The 23,659-nt window shown below is 50.6% G+C and overlaps 1 protein-coding gene across 3 annotated transcripts in view; it reads left to right on the top strand.

The window, feature by feature from the left end:
- Positions 1 to 23,659, top strand: part of LOC138283857 (mucosa-associated lymphoid tissue lymphoma translocation protein 1-like) — a 977,541-nt gene that overhangs the window by 863,472 nt on the left and 90,410 nt on the right. The window lies entirely within an intron of this gene.

Here is a 23,659-nt window from a genome sequence, read left to right as displayed (position 1 = left end):
AGGTCATATTGAGGATCCAGGCATTTTATGGCATACAGTCTTTTTTTATTTCCTAGGTCCCATGTCTAGTTTAAAACATGATATGCAATTTGTTTTGGTAATGATAGATGTTTTTTCTAAATGGATGACTTTAAAGCTCCTGAAGAAATAACTAAGACTGCTATTTCTACTTTGGAAGAAATCATTGCTGAAGAGGGAGTACCTGCTGTACTGATTACGAATGATGGCACTCAGCGGACGTCAACTGAAATATCAAACTATTTAAAACATTGTGGGGTTAAGCATATTCGTACATCACTCTACAGTCCCCAGAGTAATGGTATGGCGGAGCCAGCCAACAGATTAGTTAACGGGTCTATCCAAATGTTACCAGCTAATCAATGTGATGTTAAAAAGCTGGTGTCTGACATGGTATGGACTTAACGAACCACAGTACATAATGTTACGTAGAAATGTCTATTCCAAGAGATGTGTGGACGCCTGCCTGGTACCAAATTAGTGCAAAATCAAGTGGCAAAATAACAAATTCGGGGGAAGGAAGGGATGTAAATTCAGTGTAGGTGACTGGGTGAAGGTAAAATCGGGGCATACAAATGATGGTCTATCCAAATTCAATGGGCCATTTAGATCAAACGAATCAGTAAGTTCTTTCTGATTTGAGAAAGAGGGGAAAGGTGAAATTTACGGAATGGGGCATTGTATAGTATCAAGAAAGGAGGTACAAATATGAGAAGGAATGAAGGATGTTCTGGGCAATGTTGATGGAAGATGATGAATTATGCAGAGCAGAAAGTATGGTTTCAATTCCCACAGATGCTGAGGGGGGAAGTGGTGTGGCAAGATCTACTGTCATCAGAGAAAAGAGAGATCGTAGACCTCTGTCTTATTTTAGGGATTATGTGTAATATATTTTCCTCCAAGTGTGTAGGGGCATTATTCTAAAATCTGGAAAAGATTGTGTGTTTTAGTAAATTTCCTTATGTTAACAAAATCTTATTTTACTCTGTTAATGTATGAATTTTATCTTTCGTGTGAAAATCCTTAGTATATGTATGATATTGTACGAAGGGAAGTGGATGTTTTAAGATGTCATTTGTTGTCATAGCTGTAGAGTAAGAACAATGGGTGTTGAGAATTCCAGGACTAACAGTTGCGTCTTGACTGTGAAGGAAGGCTCACACTCGGCTGTATGCTGCATTAAACTACATTACAGCTATTCTGTGTCAGTCTTCATTCCCCTTTACAGCATGGACCAATCATGGAAGTGCTTGCTGGATTGCTGTTGGCACTCGTGTCTGCTGCCCAATATCTAGTGCACTGGACAGGAACACTTGTATAACAGTCACCAATTAGACAAGATGTTACAAGTGTGAAATTATTGTTAATAATAATTATCTGAGCACATTACACTTTAAGCCTCAGGTAACATACTATATTATTTAAACCTAGCAATCGAATAAAGGCATTCTAGGAACTGTAGAGAAAAAATAACATCCTCTCAGGGAGTACCATGTTAAGGTATGCACAAAGGCATGCAGATAAGTGTAGCTTGGGTATTCCATGCCAACAACAAACGCACACATGCACTCTGAAGTAGGTGCTGCTGCCAGAGAAGAACACCACAATTAGGTAGGAGACAGTTGTGTACCCTAAAGATCAAGCCCCACCTCAGTGTAGCACAGTAGCTTGACTTGATACTTTATTTGTGATAGTGATCCTTCTTTAGTAAAACAAAAGGGAAGAACAATCCCTCCAATAAACGCACCGACAGAAAGGCCTTCTGGTTTCCCGCCGACCTCCATGAATCTAAGCAAAGCTGCCGAAGACTGAAGTGGCGCCAAGATCAGACTCTGGACAACCATACAGCCTTCAAAAATGCCATCCGCAGACACCACCAACTCATCTGAGCCGCCAAAAAAAACGCCTTCAACGACCGAATCAACAACAACGCACACAGCCACAAGGAGCTCTTCAACATCGTGAAGGAACTCTCCAACCCCAGCTCCAACAACATTCTGCCATCCCAAGACCTCTGCGACTCCCTAGCCTCCTACTTCCACTGCAGGAGTGCAGACATCCACGACAGCTTCAGCACCCAGACCCACCCCACCCCCCCACCGGCAACCACCAACACCACAGATCCACCTCCGACCAACCTCCTGCTCTCCTGGACCCCCGTCAACGACAACAACACCATCGAAATCATGAACACCATCCACTCTAGCTTTCCATCTGAACCCTGACCTCACCACATCCTCAACAAAGCAAGCTCCGTCATCGCACCCCAACTACGGAAGATCATCAACAGTTCCTTCGAGTCCGCCACCTTCCCGGAGAGCTGGAACCACGCTGAGATCAACGCCCTCCTCAAAAAACCCAAGGCGGACCCAAAGGACCGCAAGAACTTCCGGCCTATTTTCCTGCTCCCCTTCCCGGCACCCTGGACCCTTCCTAATCCAGATTCCTCAGCAACCACAGCACCGAAACCGCCGTCATCGCCGCAACAGACGACATCAGAACCATACTGGACTGCGGCGAAACCGCCTCCCTCATCCTCCTGGACCTCACGACCATGCTCGACACCGTCTGCCATCACAACCTACGCTCACACCTCAGCAATGCTGGAATCCGCCCTGGACTGGGTCATCTCCTTTCTCACTGGCAGAACCCAGAGAGTCCGCCTTCCCATTCGGAGGCCACCAAAATCATCTGAGGCGTACCCCAAGGTTCGTCTCTCAGCTCGACCCTCTTCAACGTCTACATGGCCCCGCTCGCTAACATTGCCCGATCCCACAACCTCAACATCATCTCATATGCCGATGACACCCAGCTGATCCTCTCCCTCACCAAGGACTCCTCCAAGACCTACCTCCACGAAGTAATGAAGGCCATCGCCGAATGGATGAAAAGCAGCTGCCTCAAACTTAATTCTGACAAGACGGAAAGTCCTCATCTTCAGCTCCACCCCCTCCGCATCGGATGGCTCGTGATGGCCTGCCACTCTCGGAAACTCTCCAACTTCCACAGGCCATGCACACAACATAGGATTCATCTCGGACCACTCACTATCCATGACCCAGCAAGTCAACGCCATCTCCTCCTCCTGCTTCAACACCCTCTGCATGCTCTAAAAGATCTACAAATGGATACCCACTGAAACCAGAATAACAGTCACCCAAACCCTCGTAAGCAGCAAGCTGGACTATGGCAATGCCCTCTACGCAGAAACCATGGCCAAATTCCAGAAGAGGTTGCAACGCACCCAGAACGCCTCTGCACGCCTCATCCTTGACATCCCCTGCCACTGCCATATCACAGACCACCTGAAAAACCTGCACTGGCTCCCAGTCAACAAGAGAACCACCTTCAAACTCCTCACCCACGCTCACAAAGCACTGCGCAACACCGGACTAGAATACCTCAACAGACGTGCCTCCTTCCACGCCCGACCTGGCATCTACGCTCTGCCGACCTCGCAACCGTCCCACGCGTCCGCATAACTACAACCGGCGATAGATCATTCTCGCACCTCACTGCCAAAACATGGAACACTCTTCCCACCCACCTGCGCCAGACCAAAGACCTCCTTACCTTCAGGAAACTTCTCAAGACCTGGCTGTTCGAACAGTAGCAGCACCTCCCCCCGCCTTCTCCTCCCTTTCCTCCTCAGCGCCTTGAGACCCTCACGGATGAGTAGTGTGCTTTACAAATCCCTGATTGATTGATTGAACAAGCAATGTTGCTGCTGGGTGGCACAGCTGGATAGATAAATGAGCACAGCTGCTTGAAGGAAAGCACTGTTTCCCAGGAAGTACTCAGCTTTTACCAAATCAAAAGCTGTACTCCAGTAAACCAGCATAATCTTGAAAGCGCAGTACCTTCCTGGATGTGGTTGCTTCATTTGGAAACGCTGGGGAAGAAAGCAACAGAATGAAGAGGGCAGTGCTGGTAACAAAATTTGTTAGAAGTACTCCTCAGTGCGTTTTTTTTCTATTGATCACATCAGGTCTCGCAACTGCTACAACCCTAAACAAAGCATTGAAGACAAAGAGGTCTTAAAACCCTAGCTGCTGAGGCTCTTCCTGTTTACTGCTGAGCCTTGGTGTTTGATGATTGGGGCACTTTTTTGCTTCAGACTTCAAAAATAGTTTTCCACATAAGGTAACTTGGCTAAATTTGCATCTTCTTTTTTTCCGCACATGTTGGGAACTCTAAAGGTACCTAGTGTTTGTTAATTCCCCTTGGAGGAAACATAAAATAGCCAAAATATAAAACATAAAATAGCCAAAAGATAAGTTTTATTTTTTTGTGGGAAAATGGGGATAAAGTGTTGTGCAAGAAATCATCTTTTTTTCTAAAAATGGCATCAACAAAATAAATGTTTGTTTTGCTAACATCATATTCTTCCCGGCATTCAAGACCAATCAAAGTTATTTTTAAAAAAAACTAAAATATTTTTTTACCACAGTTATGGCATTTTTCTTGTAGTTTGTGGTAGAAACCTGTATATTTCTGAAAACTAGACAAAAGACCTGGTTTAGAGTTTGGCGGAAGAGTTACGCCACCCCAAAAGTGATGGACAAGTGTCATAGGATATAATAAGTTGGACATAATTTATGTGATAGGTGTGACAGAGTAGTTTCTCCGTAAATGAGACCTAAAATTCCAAATTCAGCAAGGAGTCTTTAGTGAAGCTCACTCTTTATTTTCCCAGATAAGCTTATAGTTGAAATTTTAAAAAAATAATGAAAATGTGTCAGGGAAAAATAGAAATAGATGATAATGTTCCCATCTGTAATGTTTGGCCAGAATGCCAAATTACAAAAATATTATATGTTACGTTTGTCAGCCCCGTCTGGATTCAGGGGTATGAGTGTTTGTTGTTTGTCAGAATATAGAACAATCAGAGCCAGCAGCTGACCTCCAGATTATAATGATTTTTCATGGTTTACTGACTGCTTCAATTCATATTGTAAAATCTCATGAAAAATGAGTATGAAAGAAACCTATGCATTTTTTTAAATGTGCTAATGATAATGAGTTTAGGAGTAGTGGTTTGTGCAGGTTTCAACTTGAGGTTACAAGACCACCTGTGAAACATTCATCAACATCAAGGCCTGTTGAAAAATCCAGCATTACATCGAAGGAATAGCATGTGTCAACATTGAGTGACAGAAATATTGTGGAAAAAGGCTCAAGTGACATCCCCAGATGTCCAAACCATATCAATGGCCCATGCTCCCTAATAAGGGCCTGCCATCTTAAAACAAGCATTGGTGGACTGTCAAGACATAGCTAAGTTCTCCATCAGGTGTTGACTTGACACTATGGACTACCTAGACAGGGTCATGGCCTCTACAGTGGCATTTGCTGCCACTCTTCGTTGCTGTGAACTGGATTTTTGGTGGAGATTCAATTATCGCTGATTGACATGCCCTTCAGTTGCTCCTGTCTATTTGGTGACAAAGATGACACAGCACTCAAGTGTTTTCGTGAAAGCTGGGTCACCACCAAACCACTGGGCCTCTCTGGCAGTAGTCTTTCCAGCCTTTCAGTGTTTTTGGCTGGGGCTCTTGTGGGCATCTAAAAATTCCAGCCTTATCCCCAGCCCAGCAGGATTCCCTGCCTTTTTGTGCCCGAGTTGCGGATCCCTCAGAGGATGTGGGATCCATGCACAGTGCACTATCCATGTCCCTGCCCATCTGGCGGCCGCAGCCTCCAGGCCTCGTTAGTGAGCCCTTCACCCAGCACAACATCCTGTTGGCAACATCATCAGGCATTACCTTCCCAGTGAAGCAAAATAACCTCCTACAAGTAGGTGCTCCAAATTGTGCAGAGGGATTATGCCCTCCCATTTGTGAGAACACCTCCAGCTTTGCCACCATGCCCAGAATGGCTGACGGAGAACCATCTCTCCTTGCTCCATCATGAAGTTCAGGCTCATTGGCAAAATAAGCCATTGAGAGGCTGTCAGCACCACAAGTAGGATTTTGTTGTTATTCCTGCTACTTTCTTGTGCCAAAAGATGATGGAGGCCCCCATCCCATACTAAATCTGCACCCTCTTAATGTCTTTCTGCAGAAAGAGAAATTCAGAACAGCATCTGTTTGCCCTGGAGTTTGGTTAGTAGTATTGGACTTGCAAAACACATATTTCCACATCCCCGTCCTAGAAACTTTGCAGGTGTTGTCTGTGATGCACAGTAGGCCATGAGCATGTCAAGTGCCCCCCAGGTGTTCACAAAAGTAATGGCAGTGGTTGCAGCACACCTTTGAAGGTCAGTAGGCACCTGGATACCTAGCCTGCCACTTGCCTGTGGCCTCTACTCCCTACTCGTTCCAGCCTGATCCATTGATACTGCCGCTGATGGGTTTTACCTGAATGAGTTTTCCCACGTGGGTTTTACCACTCACTGTTCTTTCCACCAACAGTAGCCCCACCTACCCCAGGACCTACTTAATGCAGGCAGAAGCGCGACCACATCATTAGGCACCTGCACACCAAGCCTGCCACCTGTCTGTGGTCTCTAGTTCCTGCTTGTTCCAGCCTGATCCAGTGAGAAAGCTGTTTCCTGGGTTTGCTCACTAACTGTTCTTCCCGCAGTCAGATGCCCTGCACATCCCAGGGTCTAATTAATGCAGACTGCAGTGCAACCTCACAGCAGACTCACCAAAGGCTAGCTTATTTGCACACATCCGTGTCTGGACCGTGCCCAGTGTCACAATCCCTGGCCCTCCCACACCCCAAGATACACCGTCATCAAGCTGTACACCCTAGACGCTGTAACAAACACTGTCACTGTGCCAACCCAGGCTCCACTCTACGACCTTTTACCTGCACCCACTGCCACATGCGGGTTCTGCAGTGGGATCTGGAGTTCCAGTAGGTACAGCATGAGAGGAATCTCTGTGACCATTTCTAGATTGTGAAGAGACTGCAAAAGATCATCGGAGGTGGCTGAAGAATTGCGATTAGGTCCGCGACAGACCCCTCTCCCTTCCACAGAGCAGACAGTGGTGACTGATGCTTCACTTCTGGCTTGTGGTGGCCATCTGGGATCCGTGGATATTAGAGGATTCTACTTTCTGGCCCAGTCTCAGCTCCACATCAATCCCCTGGAACTGTGGGCTATTTGCCTGGTATTGAAAGCCTTCCTCTCATCTATCAAGAGACAGCTGGTGCAGGTGTTCATGGACAACACCACCAACATGTAGTATTGCAACAAACAGGGCAGGGTGGGGTCGTGAACCCTATGCCAGGAGGCTCTGCGCCTCTGGACTTAACTGGAGCGCTAGGACATCTTCTTGGTCATACATGACCTCTGAACACCAGGGCAGACAAACTCAGCCATCAATGCCTTGCAGGTCACCAACAGCAGTTGAAGCTGGAGGTGATGCAAGGTCTCTTTCGAGAGTTTGATGAACCTTGGCTCAATCTGTTCGAAACAGCTGAGAACACTCAATGTCAGCACTTCTGCATGTTGGAGTTTTCAAAGAAGCTCTTGCACAGAGGCACGTTCCGCTTAGACTGGAACCCCAGACACTTGTACGCCATTCGTCTGATATCACTCCTGCCTCTGGTTCTCAAGAAGATCAGGATTGACTTGGTCCAAGTCATCCTAGTGGCTCCCGGTTTGGCACTGAGAGTACACTATCCCACACTTCTGAGCATGAGCATCCATCCTCCGATCAGGCTGCCACTTTAGGAGGATCTTCTGTTAGATGGGGAGGACAGAGTACTGCTCCCAAATGTGCGCACTCTCCACCTTCATGCCTGAAGATTGTGTGGCAACAGTTTTTGATCTCTCTCCCAAGGTCTGTGATGTCATGTTGGCTGCCAGTCATCCCTCAAATTCAAATTGTATATGCCGGCCATTCGGACAAATTTGTGGGTTGCTGCTCCTCACAACAATTGGATTTGCATTTCTGTTGGAGGTACTACTGTTTGTTTTGTCTTTAGTGTGGCAATACCTTAACCTGGGCATTGTTAAGGGTGACCTTTTGGCTTTTCTGCGGTTGCCCCATCAGCCCTCCATGTTCAAGTCATTATTTGTGATGCGTTTTCTCAAGAATGTTCAACATTTGTTCCCTCCTACCACTTTTGATATGCCCAAATGGGATCTCAATTTGAGTCGTTACACAGCTGCCCTGTGAGGCTGCTGACAAAACGGTCTTTCTAGTGGCCACTGCCTCGACCAGGAGAGTTAGCAGGCTTCAAGCTCTTTAGGTTCACCTTCCATAAACCAGCTTTTACCCAGGCAAAGTGGTTCTTTAGACACATGCCTCTCTTCTGCAGAAGTTGGTCACTCCCTTTGATGTTTGCCTGAACATCACACCTCTTACAGCATTTTTTGCCACACCTCATCTCGATAAGGTGAAAGAGAGAGTCCACCGCCTGGACCAAAGAGAGAGTGGAAGAGCAGCCCTTTATTGGGTTTACCGGAGCATAAAAAGGATAAGGTGGTGCAGAAACTGACCATCTCTCGAAGGATTGTACTCTGCATCAAGAGTTGCTATGCCTTGGCCAGAAAGCAGCCTCTTGAAGGATGGGGGCCCACTCTACCAGGGCTAAGGCTGCTTCTAGTGTTAGCATGCTGGCTTCCTGTCTAGTTAGGTCCTTTTGGTAGAGCACTTCTCCCATTTGGTCCTATAGGGTTTTTTGGTTTGAGATAGTTCAGACCTACTTCTGGGGAGGTATTGCTTTGGTAGCTATTCTAAAGTGGGAAATCTGCTGTTAAAGTCACTGAGGGGAGTCAGGAGTGGTGTGCCTTGCATAGACCCATGCATGTTTTCTGAGCCAGATTACACAGCAAATGTCAAACTTTGGTTTAAATCACATATTTGTCTCCTATTTCTCTGAAGAAAAGTTCTGGACTCTAGGGAGATCCACAAAATTCCTACCACCCAGCAGTTACACATTTGTCCGTATAAAAACAGTACCCCACTTGTGTGGCTCGGCCTATCGCTCACAATAGGGACGGATAAAAACTGAGATCATACAAAGCCAATATGGTCTACATGTTGTCACTGGTTTGGTCCGCTCTTGTCTCAGGTAATCAGCTCAGCCTCTCAACTGGTCTATGTTTTTAATCCCTAGAAGTGTGAGAATGCTGGGTGGCAGGAATGTTATGCATCCCTGCAGTTTCCAGAAATGTGAGAAAGTATTATGCTAGCCAAAGTTTGAGGTTTGTGGGGCATTATGAGTAAGAAAAGACTAAGAAAACATTGTGGGATTCATGCAGACCACACCACCTTGTACTTCCCTGGGTCTCTAGGTTTCAGAAATACCCAGGATTCATAGAGTTTCCTGGTTGTCGGCTGACCCAGAGCCCAACTAGTGTGGCCATTCAAATGGAAAGTGAAAGGAAATTTGGATTTACCTCCTCAGTATCAGGGTAGGGGCTCCAGTCGAAGATGTAGTGAGGGCAACAGTACAAAGGGGCTCTTGAGTGTATGGACCTCATGGTTGTGGCATTTTTTTATGTGATGATGGTGGGCTAGGTCGAATTCTGAGCGATAGTCATGATGGGACTGCAAGAGATAATGGGGGTCATTACAACATTGTTGGTAAAAGCCGTTTACCACCGTGCAGAAGACCGCCAACACACCGCCGCGGCTGCGGAATTATGCCACGGCTATTATGATCCACAGCTCGGAATCCGCCAAAATTGAGACACCCACACAAGTCCGCCACACCAAAGGTCAGTGATAAACTGGCGAAAACAAAACCTCCACCATCACGCCAACAGGAATACGTCCACACTATCACGACCCACAAATCCACGCGGAGGTCTTTCAACCGTGGTATTCCATTGGCAGTACACACCGCCGCGCTCAAAATACACACACATATCCAAAACACTACCACATTGGACAATTCAGAATACACACACCTGATATACAGACACACACCACTCCCACACACCCAATACAATATAAAACACACACCCACATCACCCACAAACCCCTACGACCAAAATCACGAAAGAAGGCCAGAGAGAGACACTACAATCCACAACCAAGCATCCACAGGCACACAACACCATCACCCACATAACATCCACGCACCCCACACAACACACCACTAAATATCACCCCACATATCACAACACACTTCCCCACACATCACCCACACCACCCCATGGCACGGCAAAGACACCCCAGGTTCTCTGAGGAGGAGCTCAGGGTCATGGTGGAGGAAATCATCTGGGTCGAGCCACAGCTATTCGGATCACAGGTGCAGCACACCTCCATAGCTTGGAAGATGGAGCTATGGCACAGAATAGTGGACAGGGTCAACGCAGTGGGACAGCACCCAAGAAATAGGGATGACGTCAGGAAGAGGTGGAACGACCTACGGGGGAAGGTGCTTTCCGTGGTATCCAGACACCACATCGCGGTTCAGAGGACTGGCGGCGGACCCCCACCTCCTTCCCCACAACTAACAACATGGGAGGAGCAAGTCTTGGCGATTCTGTATCCTGAGGGCCTCGAAGGAGTAGCTGGAGGAATGGACTCTGGTAAGTCAAACCTTAACTACCTTATCCCCCACCCTACCTGAATGCTATCAAATACCCCCACCCTCGCCCTCACCACCATCTCTCCAACTCCTCACACATGTCCCACTATCACAAACCACTCATCCCAACACCAAGCCCTGCATGCAACACCAAAGCATGGACACCGATCACCAATGCATGGCCACGGCACATACCCATACACCCCCCTAAACCATCATCACACAACCTCCCACACAGGAATGCAAGCACTGGAGTATACAGTCACCCGCCCATTGCACACCATGGTACACACAGATGCAATAATCATGCCTTTACACCCCTGCAGGACCCCTACCCAACGTCACCGCACAGGAGGGTCCACACATGTCCACACCACCAACAGAAGAGGCCTACAATGATGACAGCAGCTCTGTCCAACTGGATGTAGACGACCAGCCCGGCCCATCTGGGACCTCGGGACAGTCGGTTCCCCTCACACAGTCACAGGCCACCACAGAGCTTCCCCCCTCTGGAAATACCAGCACAGCACCCACCCAGCGGGCCCATACCTCTGTCCCCAGGACACGTCAATCAGAAGTGTGTCCACCACTACAGGGAACCCAGGCTAACCCACCACCCCAACAACAACAGGGACCTGGGGGAAGTGGGAACACCGTTCAGGGGACGGAGGCCCAGGAACACAGGGGAACTGGGAGGGCTGCTGTGCGACAGGGGGAGGACAGGCCCAGGGAACCCACTCTCCACGAGGCCCTCTCCAACATCATGGGAGCCTACCATCATTCCCAGGAGACAATGGCAACGGTACTGGCCAAGTTTCAGGAGACCCAGTGGCTGCAGGAGCAACAGTATTTGGGGTTCAGGGAGGAACTCAGATCCATCAATTCCACCCTGGGCACCATTGTAGGGGTGCTGAAGGAAGTCCTCAACACCAGGAGGGACACTGTGGCACAACAAGGGGCCCCTGACTCTAGCCTGGACGATGAACTGCCCACCACCTCCGCCGGCACTAGTGGACAGAAGGCACCACCACAGGACCACCACACCAGCACCCCGCCCCCTACAGATGGAGAACCACCCCACAAACGGTCCCTGAGATCCAGGACAAAGACAGATAATGATGCCAAGACCCCCGCCAAGAAATGAGACCGCCCTGAATGTCATCCTTTTGTCCCGCCTTGTCACCCTGTCCATCCATCAACTGCCCCAGCTCCACTTCCTATGCCCCTTTGGGAAATGCACCTGTGAGACTAATAGACTGGATTCTGCCATAGACATTCCTTCACCATCACCCCTCCCCATTTTAAAGCACCCTCCAATATTGAGCACTTAAATAAACACCCTTAAAGCACAAAACAATCTGGAGTCTGTCTGTGATTTCGAAATAGTGTATTAGAAATCACAAAATGCTCTTTCAATTGTAATGTCAACATACCTATGTCACACAGCTCTAGTCCTTGATGAAACAAAGCAGATGTCGCACAGTGGGACCCACATCTGTGAAATCGTAAGGGAAAGTGACAACTCAGTGACCCACCACTGGGTGAAAAGGACAGACAGTAGAGAGGTAGTAGTGTTAAGGTACATGTAGTAGGCAGGTCTTCTTACCTGTGTCTCACTGGAAGTATTGCAGGATAACCGAGTTCCTGTTGTTGATGTCCTCCTCTTCTGCTTCCTCGTCTTCACTGTCCACAGGGTCCACAGCTGCCACAACACCTCCATCTGGACCATCATCCTGCAGGAAAGGCACCTGTTGTCGCAAAGCTAAGTTGTGAAGCATACAGCAGGCCACGATGATCTGGCACGCCTTCTTTGGTGAGTAGAATAGGGAACCACCTGTCATATGGAGGCACCTGAACCTGGCCTTCAGGAGGCCGAATGTCCTCTCTATAATCCTCCTAGTTCGCCCATGGGCCTCATTGTAGCGTTCCTCTGCCCTTGTCCTGGGATTCCTCACTGGGGTCAGTAGCCATGACAGGTTGGGGTAACCAGAGTCACCTGAAAAAGGCGAGGGACAACTGTTAGAAACACACTAACCCTTAGGGATATCCCCAGACCCAGACAACTATTCCCACTGACTTGCTTCCAGGTGCTCACCTAATAGCCACACACAGTGCCTCTGGAGTTGCCCCATCACATAAGGGATGCTGCAATTCCGCAGGATGTAAGCGTCATGCACTGAGCCAGGGAATTTGGCATTCACATGGGAGATGTACTGGTCTGCCAAACACACCATTTGCGCATTCATCGAATGATAACTCTTCCGGTTTCTGTACACCTGTTCACTCCTGCGGGGGGGGGGACCAAGGCCACATGTGTCCCATCAATGGCACCTATGATGTTGGGGATATGTCCCAGGGCATAGAAATCACCTTTCACTGTAGGCAAATCCTCCACCTGAGGGAAAACGATGTAGCTCCGCATGTGTTTCAGCAGGGCAGACAACACTCTGGACAACACGTTGGAAAACATAGGCTGGGACATCCCTGATGCTATGGCCACTGTTGTTTGAAATGACCCACTTGCAAGGAAATGAAGTACTGACAGCACCTGCACTTAAGGGGGGATTCCTGTGGGATGGCGGATAGCTGACATCAGGTCTGGCTCCAACTGGGCACACAGTTCCAGGATTGTGGCACGATCAAGCCTGTAGGTGATGATTACATGTCTTTCCTCCATTGTCGACAGGTCCACCAGCGGTCTGTACACAGGAGGATGCCGCCATCTCCTCACATGTCCCAGAGGACGGTGCCTATGAAGGACAACATCGAGCACAGAGTCAACCAACTCAGAGATACGTACACACAGCTTACACAGAACATGATTCATAATCCGAAATTTGCATGTATGAGTGTTGAGGCAAGGCCTAGGTATGTGTGACGCACTTAAAAATAAAGCCATGTGGGCCTATGATATGGCGGCTGCCTGACCTGTAAAGTGAGACAATGGGATGTGAGGTAACTGCGCTGGCATTGTACACCGTCGCGGTCGAAGACCGCAGCTTAATTCTGCTTTGCTTAACATTGGACCCTATGGGTCCCAGGAGCCAATGACGATGTACGCCTGCGGTGACGGTACGCACCACCGTGGACGTGACCGCCATTTTCTATCTGTTCAATCACTCAATACCTGATCTTCGACAGGAGAGGACCTACACTGCAAGTGCTGCTGTGACCTCAGTCTGGAAGAGACAATGGCTCGTGTGTCTGGGGAAAGGGCCCCTGCCTTCACATCGGAGGAGTTGGAGAAACTCGAGGATGGGATCCTCCCCCAGTACACGCTAATCTACGGTCCTCCAGACAAACAGGTAAGTACACTGGGAGCATGCTGTATGGGCTATGTCTGTGTGGATGTGGGTGGATGAAAGATAGGTGGGGGGAGAATGAGGCGTGCATGAAACTACGGTGAGTGCATGTGCCACATTGAAAGGGTAGGGATGCGGGCAAATGACTGTGACGGTGCAGTTGGTAATAACTTCTCTTTTTCCCCTGTACAATTCCTGTAGGTCAGCGCCCACCAGAAGAAGGATATTTGGCGTGCCCTCGCCAAGGACGTCCGGACCCTGGGGGTCTATCACAGACGGAGCACCCACTGCCGTTAGAGATGGGAGGACATTAGCTGCTGGAGCAAGAAGATGGCGGAGCCCCAGCTGGGGATGGCCTCCCAATGTGGGAGGGGTGCCCGTCGCACCATGACCCCCCTGATGTTCAGGATCCTGGCGGTGGCGTACCCGGAGTTAGATGGGCACTTGAGGGCATCTCAGCAGCAACAAGGGGTGACTACACCCTCATTCTGCTGATTCAGCGTGCAGTGGAGGTGTCTGGGTGGGGAAGGTGGGCTGTGGGTTTCCCTAGGCCAGGGCGAGTGTGCTAGTTGGGTCCCCTTTTTCAGACAGACCATGTGGCACCCAACCCCACCTGTGTACAGTGCCAATAACACCTAGTCAGGCTCCTGTGACATCCATGTGTGCAGATGTCGGCCATAGCCTTGTAGGCCATGTCCCAGGGATTGAATAGTGGACCCCAAGTGCGCGGCGTAGTGCAGGGGGCTTCTGTGTCTGTCGTGTCCGCCAACGGTAGCGGTAATGCATGCACTCAACATGTCTTTCTTCTGTCGTTCCCCCCCCCTTTTTGTGGTCTCCCTGTTCTTGTGTGCATTAGCATCATCAGGCAGAGGAGCAGTGGCACCGGAGCAAGAGGGAGCTGCATCCCACATGGCCCTGGAGGGCGACACCACAGAGTTTGATTTCACCAGTGGGACGGAGGGCGAGGGGAGCTCCACGGCGGGGACAGGAGCTGACACCAGTGATACGGACTCGTCCTCTGATGGGAGCTCCCTTGTGGTGGCGTGCCCATCTGTGCCCCCGCATCTACAGGTACAGCCGCTACCCCCCCTACCAGCACCGCCCTCCCAGCAGCCCCTCAGCCTTTGCCCCGTGCCCGCTCACCCAGGAGGGTAGGCATCTCCTTCGCCCCAGGCACCTCAGGCCCTGCCCAATCACCCCTGCTGCCCTCAGTGAGGAGGCCATTGACCTCCTCAGGTCCCTCACTGTTGGGCAGTCTACCATTTTGAACGCCATCCAGGGTGTAGAGAGGCAGTTGCAACAAACCAATGCATTCCTGGAGGGCATTCATTCTGGTCAGGCAGCCCTTCAGCAAGCTTTTCAGACTCTGGCCTCAGCACTGATGGCAGCAATTGTCCCTGTATCTAGCCTCCCCCTCCAACTTCCTCCACCCAGACCCACACCCCTGTACCTCAGCCTACCCCAAGCACACCATCAGATCAGCATGCACACACCTCAACACACAAAGGAAGCTCAGGCAAACATAAGCACCACACATCCCACAGGCACTCACGCAATCATCACACACATGCAGACATAGCAACATCCACTGCCTCCACTGTGTCCCCCTCCTCCTCGTCTCCCTCCGTCCTGCCAGTCTCGTCTCCACTTACACCTGCATGCACTATATCTACAGCCACTACTTCCATCACCAGCACACCCACCACCACACCCCGCTCACGTGCAGTCACCACCCCCACTACCATTCACACATCCCCTGTGTCCTCTCCCAGTGTGTCTGTGACGCCACCTCCCAAGGTACACAAACGCAGGCACACACCCACCCAACAGCCATCCACCTCACGACAGCCTCCAGCACATGCACCTTCACCCAAAGTCACCAAACGTACACCTCCTACAACCACAACCTCTTCCTCCACTCCCAAACCCCCTCCAGCTACCCGTCCCAGTGTTCCCAAGAAACTTTTCCTGTCCACCCTTGACCTCTTTCCCTTACCTCCCCCACCCCATCAGTCTCCTAGGGCCCGACTCTCCAGGTCCCAACCTACCTCCTCAGCCACGAAATCGGCGGGATCAGTGGTGCCAGTAGTCACCGGATTCTGGAGTGCACCAGGCAGCAGGGCTGCCAGTGTGGCAAGGAGCCACAGCACAGACAGTCCCCCACCTGTCAAGCATCAAAAGATGCACAGTGCCCGGCGGGAGAGGGGGAAGACACCAGCCACCAAAGCTGCTCCCAGGGGTACAGGTGGGAGTGTGGAGTCAGCTGCGACACCTTCCAAGGTGGGGAAGGGGCACAAGAAACCCGGCAAGTCTGGGAAGAGCAGCACGGCGGAGAAGACCGCCATCAGCCCCGCTGCCCAGGAGACGACCGCCAGCACCAGCCCCACTGGCCAATAGGCGACTGCCAGCACCAGCCCTGCTGCCCAGGAGGCGGCCGCCATCAGCCCAGCTGCCCAGGAGGCGACTGCCATCAGCCCTGCTGCCCAGGAGGCGACTGTCATCAGCCCCGCTGCCCAGGAGGCAACCGCCATCAGCCGAGCTGCCCCGGAGGCGACCACCATCAGCCCGCTGCCCAGGAGGCGACCGCCAGCACCATCCCCGCTGGCCCAGACAGGACCGCCAGCAGCAGCCCCCTGCCCCGGAGGTGACCGCCAGCAGCAGCCCCACTGGCACAGACAGGACCGCCAGCAGCAGCCCCGCGGGCCCAGACAGGACCGCCAGCAGCTGAGTCGCTGCCAAGAACACCGCCGCAACAAGCACCACTGAACAGGACACCGCCGCCACAAGCACCGCTGCCAAGGACACCGCCGCCACAAGCACCACTGAACAGGACACCCCGCCACAAGCACCGCTGAACATGACACCGCCGCCACAAGCACAGCTGAACAGGACACCGCCGCCACAAGCACTGCTGCCAAGGACACCGCCGCCACCAGCACCGCTGAACAGGACACCGCCGCAACAAGCACCGCTGGCCCATGAGCGCCAAGAGCACTGACGCTGCTGAGTCCGCCACGAGCAGGATGAAGCACTCTGGGCACAAAGCCCCCTCCAGAACCAGTGGAGATTTACATCCACTACCTCAGTCCTTGGCAGGATAAAGCACTCTGGACACAAAGCCCCCTCCAGAACCAGTGGAGATTCACATCCATTACCTCAGTCCTTGGCAGGATGAAGCACTCTTGGCACAAAGCCTCCTCCAGAACCAGTGGTGACTGTTATCCACTTGAGAGACTGTGGCTTTGCACTCCCCAGGATTGAACAGTGGGCAAACCACCCACTGTAGGGACTTGTGAGACTGTGGCTTTGCACTTCCCAGGATTGAACAGTGGGCATGTGGCCCCCTCGTGGATTTGGCGTTGTGCACTCAACCAGCTGAGGTGCCCCCCCCCCCTTTGCCTTCCCCCTGAGGTGCCAGTTTTATTTCTATCTGATGCCCCTGCTGTGTTCTCTCCGTCATGTTCGGGTACCTTGTGTGGGCCTCGACCATGCAGTGTGGGCCCAGTGTTCCACGGACTTACATGGAGCAATACCTGGACTTCTATTCTTGGTGTATATATTTGTTTATAGTGTATATATATTTTTGCATACTGGATTTTAATAGATTACAATGGTTACACTCATTTCCTTTTGTCTTTGCATTCTTCTGGGGGGGTTGTGGGGTGTAACTGTAATGTATCAATATGTATTAGTGTGTGTGTTGTCATGGGTGAGGGTGGGGGTGGGTGTGCTGCGTGTGTCCCCGTTTTTTCCCTCCCCTGTGTCATAGGTGCAGTACTCACCGTGGTCTTCGCCGCCGGCGTCCATGCTCCTGGTAGCGGAGCAAGAAGATAAAGGCTGGAAAAATGTGAAGCTCTGGTTCCATGGCATCCTGGTTCCTCGTGGGGTGTGTAGAGGTGAGCGTTTTCCCTTCGAAGTCCAGTTTCCGCTGTGTTTTTGTTCGCAGTGAATCCGCCCGGGAAAAGATGGCGGATTGGTAGGTTGTGATACTGTCAATCAATCAATCAATCATGGTATTTATAAAGCGCGCTATGTACCCGTCAGGGTTTCGAGGCGCTGAGGGGGGGGGGGGGGGCTGCTGGATTAGCAGTCGAAGAGCCAGGTCTTGAGGAGCCTTCTGAATGTGAGGAGGTCCTGGGTCTGGCGAAGAGATGTGGGGAGAGAGTTCCAGGTCTTGGCGGCGAGGAAGGAGAAGGATCTGCCGCCAGATGTCTTGCGCTGGATTCGGGGTACGATGGCGAGGGCGAGGTTGGCGGATCGGAGTTGACGTGTTGGCGTGTAGAAGTTGAGTCTGGTGTTGAGGTAGGAGGGTCCGGTGTTGTGAAGTGCCTTGTGAGCGTGGGTCAGGAGTTTGAAGGTTATCCTCTTGTCTACCGGGAGCCAGTGGAGTTCCTTTAGGTGAGGGGAGATGTGACTTCGGCGAGGTATGTTGAGGATCAGTCGGGCGGAGGCATTTTGGATACGTTGGAGGCGTTTGATGTCTTTGGTTGGTATGCCTGTGTAGAGTGCGTTGCCGTAGTCAAGTCTGCTGCTGACGAGGGCCTGGGTCACCGTCTTTCTGGTTTCTGTTGGAATCCACTTGAAGATTCTGCGGAGCATTCGAAGGGTGTTGAAACAGGAGGAGGAGACGGCGCTGACCTGTTTGGACATGGTGAGGGCGGAGTCCAGGATGAAGCCGAGGTTTCTTGCGTGGCTGGCAGGGGTGGGTGGGAGTCCGAGGACGGAGGGCCACCATGAGTCGTTCCAGGCCGAGGGAGTGCGTCCGAGGATGAGGACTTCCGTCTTGTCGGAGTTGAGTTTCAGGCGGCTGTTGTTCATCCAATCGGCGATGGATTTTAGTCCCTCGTGGAGGTTTGTTTTGGCGGTGAGTGGGTCTTTGGTCAGGGAGAGGACGAGCTGGGTATCGTCGGCGTAGGAGATGATGCTGAGGTGGTGTTGGCGGGCCAGTTGAGCGAGGGGGGCCATGTAGACGTTGAACAACGTGGGACTGAGGGAGGATCCTTGGGGGACGCCGCAGATGAGGTTGGTGGCTTTGGAGCGGAAAGGGGAGAGACGGACTCTCTGCGTTCTGTCGGAGAGGAAGGATGAGATCCAGTGGAGGGCTTTATCTTGGATGCCGGCTTCTTGGAGGCGGGTCAGTAGGGTGCGGTGGCAGACGGTGTCAAAAGCGGCTGATAGGTCGAGGAGGATGAGGGCTGAGGTTTCGCCGTTGTCCATTTGATGTCTGATGTCATCTGTGGCGGCGAGGAGGGCAGTCTCAGTGCTGTGGTTTCGTCTGAATCCGGATTGTGAGGGGTCCAGGATGGAATTGTCTTCGAGGAAGTGGGTGAGCTGAGTGTTGACGATCTTCTCGATGACTTTCGCTGGAAAAGGGAGGAGAGAGATCGGACGGAAGTTTTTGAGGTCGTTGGGGTCAGCCTTGGGTTTTTTGAGGAGGGGTTGGATTTCTGCGTGTTTCCAGCTGTCCGGGAAGGTGGCAGAAGTGAGGGATAGGTTGATGATCTTGCGGAGTTCGGGGGCGATGGTGGCGTTGGCTGAGTTGAAAATATGGTGGGGGCAGGGGCCCGTGGGGGAGCCTGAGTGGATGGTGTTCATGGTTGCTATGGTTTCTGCCTCGTCCACGTGGGTCCAGGCGGTGAGGCGGCAGTCGCGGGAGGAGACGTCAGGGGTGAGGTCTGGCGGTGGACCGGTGATGAAGCTGTCGTGGATGGTGGTGATTTTCTGGTGGAAGAAGGTGGAGAGATCGTCGCAGAGTTTCTGGGAGGGCGGGATGTCGTTGGAGTTGGCTTTCGGATTGGAGAGTTCCTTCACGATGCCGAAGAGTTCTTTGCAGTCGTGGGCGTTGTTGTTGATGCGTTCGTTGAAGTGGGCGCGCTTGGCGGTGCGGATCCGTTGGTGGTGTTCGCGGTTGGCGTTTTTGAGGGCGGCGAGGTTGTCGGGTGTGCGTTCTTGGATCCATTTCTTTTTGAGCTTCTGGCAGTTGCTTTTGGAGGTGGTGAGATCGTCTGTGAACCAGGCTGTTTTTTTCTTTCCTTGGATGGTGGTGGGTTTCTTGAGAGGGCCAAGGGTGTTGGCGCAGTCGAGGATCCATTGATGGAGGTTGATGGCGGCTGTGCTCGGGTCGATTGCGTCGGGTGGAGGGTTGTTGCTGAGGGTGCTGGTCAGTTGTTCTTGGGTGACTTTGCCCCAGCGGCGGTGGGGAGGTAGCTGGATGCGGTGTTGCTCTGTGGTTTTCTTATAGGTGAAATGGACACAGTGATGGTCAGTCCAGTGGAGTTCGGAGGTGTGGTTGAAGGAAATGTGGTTGCTAGAGGTGAAGAGGGGGTCAAGGGTGTGACCGGCGATGTGGGTAGGTGTGTTGACTAGCTGTCGGAGACCGAGGTTGAGGAGGTTGGAGGTCAGTGACGCGGTGTTGACGTCGTTGGCATTTTCCAGATGGTAGTTCAGATCTCCCAGGAGGATGTAATCCGGGGAAGCGAGGGCGTGGGTGCTTGCAAGGTCGGCGATGGTGTCGTTGAAGGGGGCTCTTGGTCCTGGTGGGCGGTAAATGAGGGTTCCTCTGAGGGTCGTGTTGGGGTCCGTGTGGATCTGGAAGTGGAGGTGTTCTGCTGTCCTGAGGGTGTCGTCCGAGTGGGTGTGGATTTTGAGGGTAGCTTTGTGAGCGATGGCTATTCCGCCGCCGATTCCGTTGGTTCGATCTCTTCTGGTGATTTTGTAGCCATCTGTCTACTACTGTCCGCCTGTCTGTTGGCGGTGACCGCCGGGCTGTTTGTTTGTAACGCTGTGGCGGTCGGAGTGTTAAAGTGGCTGTCTTTGTTGGCGGTTTCCGCCACAATCGTAATTCCATTTTTTTTACAGCCGGCCTGTTGGCAGTCTTACCTCCGCTTTAACACCGACCGCCAGGGTTGTAATGACCACCAATGTGTCCATCTGGGGTTCAAAGTTATTGTAGATGCTGCTGATCTTGTTTCCGAAGAAGGACTATATAACAGCAAAGGTGGTCCCTACTGAGGAAGTGTATCCCTTGACTTCCTCAGCAGTAGTCAGATAAAAATACTTCTGATAGATAAGGTTTGGTATGTAGTTCATACATTTTATTTTCATCAGACAAACAAAAACGTGCACAAATTTTGAAAAACTTTCCCAGCATAATTATTTAGGTGCTTCTTATCGGTGACGGTGCAGTGCAGATGAGTAAAGTGACTATGAAGGTGCACCACTGTTATTTACAAGGCAAGATATACATGTGTGACTGATAGGGGGCCTGTGATCTTTTGTTCAACACCCATAATATGAGTGTTGGAGATCCACTAACAATTTAAAAAACTTCCACTTTCAACTTTGTCAATGTTTCAACACAAAATGCAACATTAATTAGAAATGGCCATCATCAGGGCGAGATGATTGTAAAGGAAGCACCCCAATAATACAGGCACAGACCACAATGTGTAGGTGTACCATCCAGCTTGAATCAAGTAATGGCAAGCAAGTACAAATCCCTGGGAAATAGATCAACCTTTCAAAATCCTAAGGTAAGTTCAATCCATCTCCAAAGTTGCAGCCAACCATGCTATGTAAGTTGGTTATTCATGCCATTATGAACCACTAATGATTCTTATCAGCCAGCAAATACTGAAGGTGTCTAAGGTCACCTTAAAAACTCGGTGTGTCCTGGGGAGTTAATCCCTAAACTTCATCACCTGGCAAAAGATCAGAATATTTTTCAAGATAAGCGCAACAGCTGGAATGAATCCAAGCTGGAAGGGGGACAGCTGTGTCCAGTAGTCTTGTGAGGGGTAACACTAGTGGAGTTAGCTGCTGGCTGAGAAGCCATCCTTCACTATGGGAAAGATTTCTTTGGCTTTGTTGGTGCCGTTTTCGATGCAGCCAATGAGTGCGGACCTCCTGGTGGCTCTGATTTGCTGAAGGTAGCATCAGAGGGCTGATCTGTAGGTGCTCCTGTCTGTGTCTTTGTGGCTCTTCCTTGCAGTAATATTTGGTGTCTATGAGTTTTTCCCTATAACACCCTGCTTGCACCAGGTTCCAGTGGTCTCAGTGTTTTTTTTTTTTTGTGGAGCTAAGCTGTATGCGCAGGATGTCATCCAGTCATTGAAGTTTGAGATCTAGAGAGATTAGTGTGATGTTGCTGCAGGTGATCTAAGAGCTTCAAGGATGAGGTTTCTTTTAGGATGTTAAGTTTCATTGTACAGTGTTGGCGGGAGTAGTTTCATAGTGATGCAGGATGGGCATATTAAAGTGGACCAGGGCTTGCTCGAACCAGGTGAACAGTGTTGGCCTGTCCACTGTGATTTTGTTGAAGCTGCTGAAAATGAGGTCCAGTAGGTGTCCACCTGCGTGGGTGGTGCCATTCTCTCGCTGGGTGAGTCAGAGGGTTGCCAGTTCCACCAGGAGGTTGGTTGTGTTGAGCTTGGTGTGGTCTACCCTGTGGGTGTTGTAGTCGCTAAGAGGGTGAAAGTGCTGGAGTAGGGTACGAAATTGACAGTTGTGTTGCAGACATTGGTAACTTGTCAGGGATGGTCAGTAATAAGTGTGCCACTTATGGTGTAGTTGTCAGGGATGTGGAATTTGGAGTCCCATGTTGTTGCTGGTGTCCATGAGGGTGGTAGAGCAGAGGATGTTTTCTTTAAATATGATGAATAGTTCTCCTTCAGGTCTGTTTGTTCTGTCCTGTGTTATGACCTTGTATAGGGGGTGAGTTATTGCCATGTCAAGGACAGGGTCGACGTAAGGTCAGACAGTCAGGAGGGTTGCAGCAGAGAAGTGGCGGAAAAGGAGTGGGATTTAGGAGGACTGGGGCTTCTGGCTCTGGGCATGGGCCTGGTGCAGAAGCGCTTCCCTTTGGTGCACCAGCGGTGCATCAGCTGTGTAGCCACCATTAGGTGGAAGCAGGAAGGGGGAGGAGTTCCAGGGCTTAGAGGTGGGGCAGCGCCATTGGTGGGAAACAGAAGAGACTGCTGCACAGTAGAAAAAGGCAGAAAAGGCAGCTGTGGTGGTGGGGGGGACAAAAGGGGAGAGCAGAGCCTAACTTTCCGTACCCGGCGTAGGGCGTTTCACCAGTTGGCTAGAAGGGTGGGGGGTCCGCTTTTGTTACTGGGGCGGTTTTATATCCATGCACTATAAAAGTGCCAAGATAACTCTGGTGGAGAGAGATTGGGGTTTTGTCTAGTGGCAGTTTTGACTCATCGAAGGTAGCAGAGAGGGTTGATATGCCTACTGCAAAGAATGTGTACTATGAAGATCACAGAAAAGCTATGAACTGACATCAAAGAGCTGCATGCAAACTGCATGATATAAGTTAGAAAGTTATGTTTTTCCCCAGTCTTTGGTTATCCTAGTTTATTTCAAAAGGGTTTGTTTGGGTAGAAATAAATTGTTATTAGTAAAGTCAAGCCTATCCACTGTGTTACGTTCTGAATCCTGAGTTTATGCCTACAGGTATGGATGACATGAATCCTACTTGTAGTCCCCTTTGTCAGCATTTTCTGTACACTGATATACACATGCATGATTCATTGTCTCTATGTGTGTATGATGTAAAGTGCTCCAACACTCTACGCTGGTAAGAGAGGTGCTATAAAACAAATGAGATACATGTGAGAGAGGGGCTATGGAGAGATGAGAGGCATGATGGTGAGGGAATCATTGAAGAACCCCAATAAGGATTGCCATTTCCTGGTGCACTGTAAGGGCATAATTTACTATGCTTGAAAAACTAATACAATTGAATATATAATGAAAAATGTGTTGTAGAGTGCACCTTTTTGAATTTTCCCCCAAATGTTCTTAGAGAGTGGTAAAGCCCCCTAACGCCCAACACC

The sequence above is a fragment of the Pleurodeles waltl genome, chromosome 3_1 (assembly GCF_031143425.1).
Source record: "Pleurodeles waltl isolate 20211129_DDA chromosome 3_1, aPleWal1.hap1.20221129, whole genome shotgun sequence".
NCBI classification, from domain to species: domain Eukaryota; kingdom Metazoa; phylum Chordata; class Amphibia; order Caudata; family Salamandridae; genus Pleurodeles; species Pleurodeles waltl.
This window is presented reverse-complemented; position numbering and strand designations above follow the sequence as displayed.